This window comes from Diceros bicornis, chromosome 35, assembly GCF_020826845.1.
Source record: "Diceros bicornis minor isolate mBicDic1 chromosome 35, mDicBic1.mat.cur, whole genome shotgun sequence".
NCBI classification, from domain to species: Eukaryota; Metazoa; Chordata; class Mammalia; order Perissodactyla; family Rhinocerotidae; genus Diceros; species Diceros bicornis.
Window position 1 is genome coordinate 18,952,064 of NC_080774.1, and position 12,731 is coordinate 18,964,794.

The following is a 12,731-nucleotide window of genomic DNA, read 5'->3' on the forward strand; positions in this document are numbered from 1 at the left end:
AGAATCCGCCCCTTGCCTCTTCCAGCGTAGAGGCTGCCTGCATTCCATGGCTTGTGGCCCCATCACTCGGATCTCTGCTCCCTTTCCCTTCCTCGCCCCACTGCGTCTCCTCCCTCTGATCTCCTGCCCTCCTCTTAGAAGGAACCTCGTGATGACATGGGGCCTGCTTGGATAATCCAGACTCTGGATAATCCAGGATAATCGCCCCGTCTCAAGATCCACAATTTAACCACACCCATAACTTAATCACAGAGCGTTGAAGGAATCAGAGACATAACTGACTTGCCCAAGGCCACACAGCCAGTCATTGGCTGACATGGAGCTCTCATTCCTGTGTGGTCTGTCCACGACTTAGAGAAAGTCCAAAACAGGCAGAGTTTGGACGTAGAGAGAATCCTTCACGTCACAGAAAGCATCTCTGAAGGCTGCCTGTGGTTTGAGAGCCTCTCTGGTGAACCAGGTTTAGTAACTGTTGATCAGGGAGACTGAGGAAGATTTAACTAGAATGTTAGGAATTCATCAACACTAAAGATTGGAAAGAGACACCAAAGTGTGGGAATTAAGATATAAGTTCATCTACACTAGGGTCGGCCAATATCTGGGACAGAACCGGGCAGAGCCGGAACCAGCCCCCCAGCCTCCTAGGCCAGTGGGATGGACTTTTCTTGGGGTACAGAATGGGAGGGGAGAGGCAAAGCCCCTCCCGCAGCTCCAGGGCGGGCATTGCTAATCCCTCACTTCGCTCTTTCCAGCCAGGCCTGGGTGTGGCCTCAGATGCCCTTTGACCCAGATCTGGAGGATTCCAGAAGCAACCAGCCGGAGTGGGGCGTCAAGAGGGAACTGGATCTGCCATCTTGGAACCACACAGAGTCTCCAAGGCAATAAACACAGGCTCCTTTGCATGCTCTGGAGGGCACCGCCTCCGTTTCAGGCCCCCGTATCCCTGTCAGGCCTTAGATTTCAGAATCTTATTTAAAAAAAAAAAAAAAAAAACCCAAACCCTTTTCACTCCAAGGAAGAAAAAGACACACTTCCAGCCCGACCCCCCGCTCCTCACCGGGGACCCTGTGGGGCTGTGCACTCTGACCTCCATCTTGGCATCCAAGGCCTGGCCAGCCTGGGGGCCAGCATCCTCGCTCTGCCGGGTGTGGCTCCCAGCCGATCAGACCCGAACCTCATTACCTGGGTCGGCTCCGCAGGCGACAGTGGGAAGGGACAGTTCCCATAAATCCGTCCAGGGGCTGGGTTCACCCGCTCCCCTCCCAGGATTCCCCGAGTGTGCTTGATCTTCTTGAAGGCAGCTTCCCCTCCCCTCCCTCCTCCTCCTCCCCCATCTCCTCCTCCTCCACCCGGAGCAGAGGAGGAAACTGAGGCTCAGAGAGGTGAAAGGACTTGCCCGACTCACGCACTCAGTGGTGGAGACAGGGATCCAGTCAAATCAGGTCTGTCTGATCCCAAAGCCTCCATTTTTCATCACTGTTCAGTGGATGGACACGGTGACGTGTGCTGGGATCTAGAATGTGTTCCTGAGGGAAATGTCTGTATCCGTGGTTCTCGCTGGGCCTCGCCCCCAGAGGTTCTGATTCTGCCCGTCTGTGGTGAACCCCGACAGTCTGCATTTCTAACAAGCTCCCACGTGAAGCTGCCCTGCTGGCCTGGAAACCACCCTACCCTGAGAACCACTGGTCTCTACTAATAATGGACCTTCAGATGGTCATGTGTAGGGTCCCCATTGCATTGTGGGAGTGTCCTCTCCTTTGGACCAGGAGACTTTGGGACTGCTGCTCTGCTGCTAACTGCTGGATGACCTTGGGTGAGTCCCTTGCTTTCTCTGGATCCAGTGTTCCCATCCACACCCATAGGGTGTGGATGAGGTGCTCTTAGTCCCCTGGGCAAGTCTGGCAGAGAGGGGAGGAGAGGGGTTTGGAGTCAGGCTGGGTCTGACTTCTGACTCTAGGGAGTTGTGTGACCTTGGGCCAGTGACTTAACCTCTCTGTGCTTCCAGTTATTATCTCCAAAATGAAAGAGTTAGACTAGATGGTTTCTAAGTGTAAATCTCACTGTATTAAGGGTTGAGGATGGCGGGGAGAGGAAGGTGAGGTTCTAAGGCTGGTCAGATGGTGAAGGACATGTTTCTCTACCTGCCCAAGCTTTTGAGGCTTAAAGAAGAGTGTCCCTCCTTCTCCCCCTCCCTCTATTCATTCATGTCTTTCTTTCTTCTTCCTTCCGCTCTCTCTCTCTTTTTCTTTCTTTCTTTCTTTCCCCCTTCCTTCCTTCCTTCCTTCCTTCCTTCCTTCCTTCCTTCCTTCCTTCCTTCCTTCCTTCCTTCCTTCCCTCCCTCCTTCTCTCTCTCTTTCTTTCTTTCTGATCCCCCCTCTCTCCTCCTTCCCACCTCTCCTCCTCCCTCCTCCCTCCCTTCTCTTTTCCTTTCTACACAATTTTCGGCAGCCTCGGCTTGGGAATCAGGAAGACCTGGGTTCCATGACGCCTCTGTTGGCAGGATCAGGGTGCCTTTTTCCCCTCTGTGGCCCCAACACACTCATCTGTAAAACAGGCGAGTGACACCTCCTCTGGTGTCGCTGGAGGTTCACATGACTTGCTCCATTGGAAGCACTCGGCACAGGGCCACGTGCACAGTGGGCACTTCTCTTAGTTCTTTAGCCTGGAGGCTAAGAGCTGGGCTCTGGAGCCAGACAGCCTGGTTAGAATCCCACCTCTGCCACCTACCACCTGTGTGGCCTTGGGCAAACGACTTAACGTTTCTGTGCCCCAATTTCCTCACCAGTGAAATGGGGGCAGATATAGTATTGACTTCCCAGGGTTGCCGTGATGATGATTAAGTACCAAGTGCCTAGCTTCCTGCCTGGCTGTCAGCTATTTTGATTATTTTGCTGATGATGGTGATGACGTTGCAATAACGCAGACGATGAGCCAGGCATCGTGCTTAGCGCTGGGGACAGAGCAGGGGACAAAATACAGTCCCTTCCCCAGGGAGTTCCCCGTGCAAGGGAGAGACACTCCCTAACAGGAAGGGACAGCACTGCATCAGTGCCGAGATGGGGGGAGCCCAGGGGCCGAGGGGAGCCAGAGCAGTCCCCAAGGGGCAGGGCAGGCTTCCCCACGAGCTGGCCTCCAAGCTGAGACCTGAAGAGTGAGCAGGCGACGCTTTGAATAATAAATATGCTCATAGGGCTTTTGTATGAGAAACTAATTGGACAAGTGTGAAATGGTGTGTTTATTATAGTCAAAAAGTTTAAAATAACCTTCACCAAAAAACTATTGATTAAATAAACTATGGTGCATCTATTTCATGAAATAGCTTTTAAAACAAGCTCAGGTATATATTACATACATACACCTTATCATTGAATGAAAAAGCAGGTTACAACACAGTACATACACTATGATTGAGCCATTTTACATTTATATAAAATACATGTGTGTGTGTGTGTGTTCATACAATGTGTTAATGTATTTATCTCTGGGGAGCAGGGTTTGGGATGAAAACAGAATTTATATTTAAACAACAAAGGGTCTGAGCATAATTAAAGGTTTTGATGTATTTTGTCAGAGAGCTCTCCAGAAATAGTATATCAATGTATATTCCAATTATATATAAGGTTTTTGCTTGCCTATAACATTTGCTAAAATCAAACATTATAAAACATTTTCATCTTCGTTCATTTGATAATTAAAATCTCATTGCTGTTTTAATTCACCAAAAAAAAAAAAAAAAAAAAAAGGAGCAAGAGGTCATCAGGCCACAGTCAGGGGCAGGAAGGGCATCCAGGTGGGAGGAACGGCATGCACAAAGGCCTGGGGTGAGGAGCTGGCCCAGGGCGGTGGGATATCCGGTAGCCAGTCTCGAGGTCTGTCTGGGGCTCCCCAGCTGTTGCGGGAGTGGCGCCTTCCCCAGTCGCCCGGAGCCTGCGTCTGCTCCTGGTTTGCGCCCAGACGGTGGGCACAGCTCCCAGCTAGACTTGGCTGCCAGAGGGGAGGGTCGTCCCCCCGCCGGCCTTGCCACCAGCCACCACCCACGAGCCCAGTCCTGGGCTGGCAGAGGCAGAGCTCCCCTGGCGGCCCCCACTCCGCCCCGCTGGCCGCCCCCGCCCTCGGTCAGCCCAATTTCCTGCCGCTCCCTCCTCCCTCCAGCTGTTTCTCTGGCAGAGTTCTGTCCCATTCAGGACAGCAGCCCCGGCAAGCAAGGAGCTCAGGACAGAACGGGGTCTCCCTGGGAGCCTCCAAGGGCATGAGGGTGTTCTAGGCAGGGCTGCGCTCGCAGGGGGAGTTCAAGGGATCTTGAATGAATGGATGAACTGCTTTCTGGGCAAACAGCCAGAGCCAAAGAAGGGTGTGATTGGGAGACAGAAGTCGAGCAGCACGGGTCTCCTGCACAGCCTTGAGTGGGCTAAAGTCACCCGGACCCCTCGGGAAGACCTGGGAGAGACCAGCCACAAGGTACCATGCCTGGCTTTGACGTGATCGGAGGGCGGGGGTGGGGGTGGGGTGCCGGGAGAGGGGAATACTAGTTGAGAGAGAAGTTCTTCGGTTCTTCTTAAAATTCAGTTTTGATCAAAATGAACATAGTTCCATTCTGATTTTCAGATTTCCAAAGTAATGCATACTAATTGTAAAAAAGAGCAAGGTCACCATAGTTTTAAAAGCTGCAAACTCGGCCTTTTTCTTGGTCACTCCGGTTAATGCTCACAGCAGCCCTGCGGGGGAGGTCCTTTCGTTGTCTTCATTTTACAGGTGAAGAAACTAAGGCTCAGAGAGGGGAAGGCACTGGCCCGGGGCTGCAGAGACGGTAAGCCGGGGTGGGAGGCAAGACTGGAGTGAAATGAGGGTCTGCACAGCCCACCTTAGCCGCTGGGCTGTAGCACCTCTTAGGTGCCTCTCTCCATCACTCACGCCCTCGCTCACTCACTAATTTACCTACGATGTTGGTTGAGTGCCTCCAACGTACCAGACACAGGTAAGTTTATAAATGTGCATACACACAGGCACCTATCCAACATCTTGTTTGGGAACCTACATGGTCCATTACGAGGATTGTGAACTTCCATCTATATCATGTGTATTCCTCCAATATACATTTTAGTGGCTGCAGGGAGAGGATGTCTTGGGATTTCTTTAACCATTGCTCACTGTGGTTACTTCCTTCTTTTTTTTCATTATTATAAACAGTCCTGCAATGATCGCTCTCGTATATCATCTTTGCATGTTTGTCCTACGGATACCTTTCCAGAGGTGAAATCGCTACGTCAAAGGTTTGCCTGTTTTTAAGGCTCTGAGGCTTTTGGGCACATTGTCCCAGAAGTGTGGGCCGACTTGCACTCCCCTGGTGCCATATTGGGGTGTGACGTTCTCACAGCCTCGCCCACACTGGTTGTTACCCATCTCCTAAAACTTCCCTGAGGAGAAAGGTGAGAATAATGTCTGGCTGCCTCATTTTACATGTCTTTATTCCTGCTGGTTATCTTTTATAATCTTATTGTTCACTTTTCTGATTATCCTGTTCAAGTCCATTCCCATTTTTTTTTCTGTTGGCGTGTTTATCTTTTTCTTATTGATATTTAAGAGTTCTTTGCATATGAAGGATGGGAACGCTTTGCCAGTGCTATCTGTTGAAAATATTGCACTCCCCCTCTGCTTTCAGACTAGCACATTTTAAGTGGATGAGCCATACACACCAGCTTTTGGCCAAATTACAAAGGAGCAACACGTCCTAATGATTGAGTAACTGCTACTCGATGTAAGCCTGGTCACTGGGACCTGTGTGGTTCGGAGAAGCCTGCAGGGAAGTGGCCAGGCCCTGGGTCTGCTTTCTCTTTCCATTAAGGGGCCTCGCCCCCAACTTCCCTTTTGGCATTTCCTACCGCCTTTTCAAGACCAATCTTCCCTGTGGTTCTTGCTGTCTCTCCTGCTTTCTCCAAACTTGATCAAAGGAAAGACTCGTCTAAACGCCTTGGTGGCTGAGATGAACACCATGGGCTAATCCAGGCCTCCAGGGGTGGAAGGAGGGTGGGCTGGCATTTTCTTAAGCAAGAAGGTTTGACTCAAACCACTGATGTTCAAGTGATGGGCTGCCAGGCACCAAGATGCCCATAGGAAGAGTTATCTTTTGGTGCACAGGGACCTTCTCTGGGCTCCTCCAAAACTTCAGAAAATAGGTGAACTTGACTTTGGGCAAGTCGCTCCCCTCCCTGGCTTGACCCTTTCTGATGAGTTCCCCCCCAGTTGGGTCAAGTCCTGTCCACTAGGCTGTCTCAGCGCCTGTGCTTCCTCCATCGTGCTGTGGCGCGTATCACACTGCATGGTAACGCATGGCACACAGTGTCTTGTCTGTCTCTCTTGCTAGCCTGGGGGCTCCTTGAGGCCAGACTTGGGGTACTATTCTCTCTGTATCCTCAGTCCCCTGCATAAGACCTCACAATAGTAGGTGCTCAGTAAATGTTCATTGAATAAATAAAGTAACCAGGCCTCGGTTTCACCATCTGTAAAATGGGCTGGGGGAGTTGGACCAAGTCTCTTCTCTTGGATGTTTACTTAATGACTCCTCTTGGTTTGCAAACCACTTTATTGCAATGATTTTCTTGACTCCTCACCATGGCTATGTGATAAAGGTGCTATTAACGTGCCCATTTGACAAATTAGGAAACTGAGGCCAAGAGGGGTTCTGGAGCTGGACCTCTGAGGGAGGCAATAGAACGTTGTGGCTATGGGGTTGGGTTCTGTGGGGTGGGTTTGAACCTGGTCTACCACCTGCCAGCTGAGTGACGTGGAACAAATTATTCCTTATCTTTATATCTCAGGTTCCTCATCTGTAAAATGGGAATATGAATAGTAAACCTCATAGGATTATTATAAAAATTAAATGAGATCACACAGGTGGAGCATTTAGCAGAGGGCTTGTCATGTTGTAAGGGTTCTATAAACATTAGCTATTATTCTACTGTCCTGTCTCCATCACTATGCTGTCTATACCTGTGACACCCATCTGGGCCAAATAGAAATTGCTGTTGATTTCTTTACCAGTGGATTATTAATGCTCGCGTTCCTGTCAGTGTACGTTCTCTTTGAGCTACGCAGCCTGGGTGCAGTTATCACTGCCAGTTTCAAGGCTACGAAGTAGACTCAAGGCTTCTGAAGTGCAATGCTGGGACCACTGACATCAGAATAATCAGGAGTGTTTCTTAAAGCTTCAGCTTTTTGAATCAGGATCTCTGATGGTGAAGTGTGGGAGTCTGCATTTTAAACCAGCTCCCCAGATGATTCTCATGCACCCCAAAACTTGAGAACCACTGAGCTAGAGTATTTGAACGTCTTTTCTTCTTGCCCTTTGTCCAGGTTTCTGGATCCTTGGCTGCACACTGAGGTTTCTTTTTTCCTTTCTAAGCAAATATTTGTGTACTTCTGCGGGTCTGCATGTCCTGTGTCAGCAGCTAAGGCCAGGAGGCATGGTGGAGAAGTGAAACTTCGTCTTGTAGCACCACAGAAAGTCAGATCGTGTTAGCAATCATCCAGTGTGCTGGCTTTGGAATTATTTTTAAGCCACAGAACGCTTTCTTCCAATGAAAATATATGGAGAAGTGCAATTTGGAAACAGATAAAAGTGGTGTTATTCCAGCTGAAACAGAAGTGGAAAACTGTAGCCTGCAGCTCACTGAACCTCACTTTCATTGCTGCAGGGCCTCTGAAAATACTGCTTTGAAAGCTGCAAATCTACGCCAAATTGTTAAGAGACCAGAGTTATTGACCTTTGCTGAATTTGCTGTGTGATCTTAGGCAAGGTACTCTCCCTCTGTGGCCCTAATCGTCTCATTTGTAAATAAGGAGGTTGAATGTTGTATTAGTCAGTGTAGTAGCTGCAGTAACAAATAGACCCAAACATGTATAATGGCTCGAACAAAAGAGATGTTTATTACAAGGCAGGTGTTTCCGAATGGAGGGTGGTCCTCTTCCACACAGCGATTTGGTGACCCATCTCATGACCCTGACTATCCCCTTCGACCTTATCACTGATGAAAGACAGCATGGAGGTGGCATGTCTGCTCCTTAACTGCCTTCCACCATGTGTGAGAACCTGCCATGTGGCCAATCTAGTTGCAAAGGAGGCTGGGAAATGTAGTTTTTGGCAAGGGCAGCTCTTCCCCTGCTACAGCTGTGTACTGTGGACGGGGAGAATGGACTTTTGTGGACAGGTAGCTGTCTCTGCTACAAATATGGTGACCTCTTAGGTCTCTTCCATTTTCTGATTCTAAGTCTAAATTTTCGTTTGTCGCTCTTAAAGTTAACATGGTGATATTGGACCCACAAATACTTTCCTGTCCTCAAGATAATCCCCATAAAGTGTTCTGAGTAAATTCCCACCTTCCAAGCCCCTAAACATGGATTTCCCTGCCGCTTAGGCAACTGCCATTCTCTTCCCCTCCTAGAAAAAGGAAACAAAAATAACAATTTTTTTGAGCACAGCACATTTATCGAGCCAAAGGTTTTCATATCTATTATCTCATTGAATCATCCTAAAAGCCTACAAGAAAAGGCTTTAGGATTATCATCCCCATTTCATGGATGAGGAAAATGAAGCTCAGAGAGGTAAAGGGACTTGCCCAAGGTCACACAGCAGATAAACAAAAGAACTAGAATTTGAACTTGGAAAATCCTACTCCTGTCCTGGGGTCCCCTTGCATTTGGAGTGTGTGTGTGTGCAAGTGTGTTTGTGTGTGCGTGCAGGTGTGTGGTTAGGGCAGGGGTTTTCCTTGGGCTGTATTCCCCCAGGGCTGGGCATAAGGGAAGTGGAAGTGTGGGCGTCATTGTCAAGTCCCTGGAGTGGGCCAAGATTGCTGACCATAAGGCAGCTGGGTGTTTGTCCTGGCCTGGGCGAGCCCAGTGTGGCTAAGTGTTACAGCCACTGGCCAGAAAAAAGAGAAGGAGATGGTGTTTGAGGACCCGGATTGACGGCATCTGTGGGTCCTGGATGATGCTGAGGCTTTGCCTGGGCCACGCACACAGTGGGTGTTTGGAAACAATTTCCTGTGTGAAGAGTGAAAGCTCAGCCCACGTGAGAACTTAAGATGGATCACGCCCAGCGCCTGTTCTTAAGGCCCTCGGGGGAGAGAAGGCAAACTTGTAACATGTCCTTTTATTCATTCACTCAACAAACATTTATTAGCACCAACTATGTGTCTGGCACTCCACAGGTAGAATGATGAAAAAGACAGGATCCCTGCCCTCATGGAGCTTTGGTGGGGCCGTTGAGTACTTATATTTGCCCCCACTAAAGATGAGGAAAGTGAGGCCCGAATTGGTTGAGTGACTTTCCTAAGGTCATTTGGTGGAATTAGGACCTAGGGCTTCTGGTTCCCAGTCCAGGACTCTTTCCATGCCCCTGGCTGAAGGGGAGGCCCTAGACCAGGCCTGGGATGCAGGCACTGTGGGTTGGCAGCCACTTTGTGCTGCTTCTGGACTTCAGGACATGCTGGTTTCAGGCAAAATTAGGAAACCAGTTAATTCTCTTTTGGAACCTCCATATTTTTGCAGTCATGGGCACAAGCATGGTAGAGAAAGAGTAGAATTTCTTGCCCTCTGGATGGAACCAAGAGGCAGTAATTCTACACAGTGTGATCAAAGAAAGAAATACCAGTGGATCTTTCAGATCTCGTCTCTGCCCCTTAACTTCCCGCCACCTCGGCATCCTCTTCTGTAAGGTGGGGACTATTAGTGCCTACTTCGTCGGGTTTTTGTGGAATTAAATGAGTTAATACATATCAAGCACAGAAAACAGCACGCGGTCAACTCGATGAAGGCGTTTCTATTTTTATTCTCAGGAAAGCGGGCATTGAAATTCGCCTTTGCACGTCTGGGTTGACGTGGGCATCTGGTGCCTTGTGACCTTGGGTTCCCCGGCTGGGAAAGGTCATTTCAATCTTCTGCCTTCCTGACTTGCCCCGGGGCACAGGCCTGGCTCCGAGGGTGGGGGCTGCTCCACCCACCATAGCGACGCTCTGGCGGCCTTGAAAGTTCCAGCAGCTGACTCGGCAAGGAGGTCAGCTGCCGTCCAGGCAGTGTGTCGGAATCGGTTCTGCTTTCTCAGGATGGCTTGGGTCCTCTGATCTCAGCCCTGGGCTCGTGTGGAGGGTGGCTCTTGTGCAAGGAGGGTGGGTGGGGCGAATGGTGCAAGAAACACTGGGTTTTTCCTTCTGGGAATCAGGGCTCAGAGAGACAAGAGGGCCGGTGGGGAGAGAGTGTGGTGCTGCCAGGCCGACCCGGGTTCTAGTCCTAGCTTTGGCACCAATCAGCTGTGTGAGCTCCGGCAAGTCACATAACCTCTCTGAGCCCCTGTTTCCTCTTGTCTCGGAGTTGCTGAGAGAGCGTCTGTGGAGCTCAATACAAGATCTAGGTGATTAAGGACAGGGGCCATTCAAAATACACCCATCCCTTGTTATCTGAATTTATTTGAACAGCTATCAGAATCTGTGAGTTCCTGAGTGTGAGATGAAGTCAGAGCTCAGATAGCCGGTGTATGAGTTTCCTGTTTCCGTTATAATAGTCACCACAAACGTAATGGCTTAAAACAGCACACGTTTATTATCTTAAAGTTCTGGAGGTCAGAAATCCAAATGCGTTTCACCAAAATCAAGGTGTCAGCAAGATTGCATTCCTTCTGGAGGCTCAAGGGGAGACTCTGTTTCCTTGCCTTTTCCAGCTTCTAGAGGACGCCCACATTGGTTGATTCGTGGCCCCTTCCTCCATCTTCAGAGCCAGGAGCAGTGGGTTGGTCCTTCTCACATGGAATCACTCTGACTGTCCTGCCTCCCTCTTTCCTTTATAAGGACCTGTGCAATGACATTGGGCCCACCCGGATTATTCAGGACAGTCTTCCTATCTCGAGATCCTTGACTTAATCACACCTGCAAAGTCCTTTTTGCCATGCCAACTAACATAATCTCAGGTTCTGGGGGTTAGGACGTGGACATCTTTGGGGGGCTGTTATTCTGCCCACCACAGTGGGGATATCTCAAACATTGATCTGCGTCTATTTGTTTGCTGAATTTGAACACTGAGGGTTTAGATGGCCATCCTTGTATTGACAGTGGCTCATCAGGACACTGACCAATCAGAACAGACGCTGGTGTAAACAACCAATGAGGCTGTCCCAGGATATATGGGGTGATTGTCAAGCCTGGCTGTGGCCCCAGGCTTTGCATAATTCAGGCCGGATTCAAATCCCTGCTCCACTTCTTGCAAATCTGGCTCTGAGCAAGTGAGTTTTCTCATCTGTGAAATGGGATGGCAATATGCCCTCCACAGGGTGGTAGTTAGGAGGAAACCAGAGTGCTCGAGTTAAGTGCTTAGCGTGGTGCCTGGAACCTGGTAAAGGGCTCCACATGAAACAGTGGTCCCCAGGCTGAGCCTCTCCACATCAGGCACTGGCAATTTCTAGACCTTCTGTCCCTACCCCATGCTGGGGAGCGGTTCTAGCCTGGCTCACGGGCTGCAAAGAGCAGAACTCTTTCCTGTTCCCTTGAAGGAAGAGGGTTCATTGTTGAGGATGTGTGTGCCAACTTGGGGGATGGGGGGGCAGGTACTAGCCAGGCTCGCGTTCAACTAGAAGATTCTCAGGAGCTGAGGTGGCTTGAGGGAGGGGTTATCCTCAGCTGCAAGACCCTGCAGCTCCCTGTTCTGCTGTCTTACTGTCAGTGTAGCTCAGTCTCCTCCATTGCTGCCTCTTTCTGAGTTTCTCTTTGAATTGAGTTGACATTGACCTTGACATTGTCTAGTCCAAGGATGGAGTTCCACACCCCTCCCTGATGAGCTGTGGCAGATATCACGAATCCAATCATGTCTCTCCCTCCAGCTGAACCCAGAGCTTTCCGTTATTTATCTCCAAGCATCAGACCACTCCAAGTGCAGTGTCTTGAAAGGACTTCTTTGCTCACGATTCTGTCATTGGGCAGAGTTCTGCAGGGATGGCCATCTTTGTCCCATACGGTGTCGGCTGGGTCACTCATGGGCTGCGTTCAGCTGGGAGCTCCACCAGGGCTGAGACATTTAAGACGGGCTTGCATCCTGCCGGGACTCCTGCTGTCTCCCTCCATGGCAGGACTGCCCGGACTTCTCCACCTGGAGGCTCAGGGCTCTGGAAGAGTGAAAGCAGAAGCCACCAGGCTTCTTGAGACCTAGGCCTGGGGCTAGCACAGCATCATTTTTGCCACATTATGGTGGTCACAGCACGTCACCAGCCCAGCCCAGATTCAAAGGGAGGAGAAATAGAGTCCACCTCTTGATAGGGGGAGTGACATGCGTCTGTGGGCGGGGGGATGTTAGGGTCTATATTTAAAGACAATCTGCCAACCAGGCTTGACCTTAAAATCCGACGGATGACAATGGTCGTCTAAGGTAATCATTCCTCATTCCTGAGAGTCTTGGTGCATTTGTGCTGCTGTAACAAATGCCACAGACGTGATGGCTTCTAAACAGCAGAAAGTCATTGCTCGCAGTCCTGGAGGCTGGAAGTCTGAGATCAGGGTGTAGTGAGGGCCCTCTTCTGGGTCGCAGACTTCTGGCTGTGTCCTCACGCGGCGGAAGGGGCGAGGGAGCTCTCTGGGGTCTCTTCTAACAGCACTAATCCCATCATGAGGGCTCCCCCCCATGACTTAAGCACTTCCCAAAGGCCCCGCCTCCTAATGCCATCACCCTGGGGGGTCAGGACTTCAACATGTGAATTT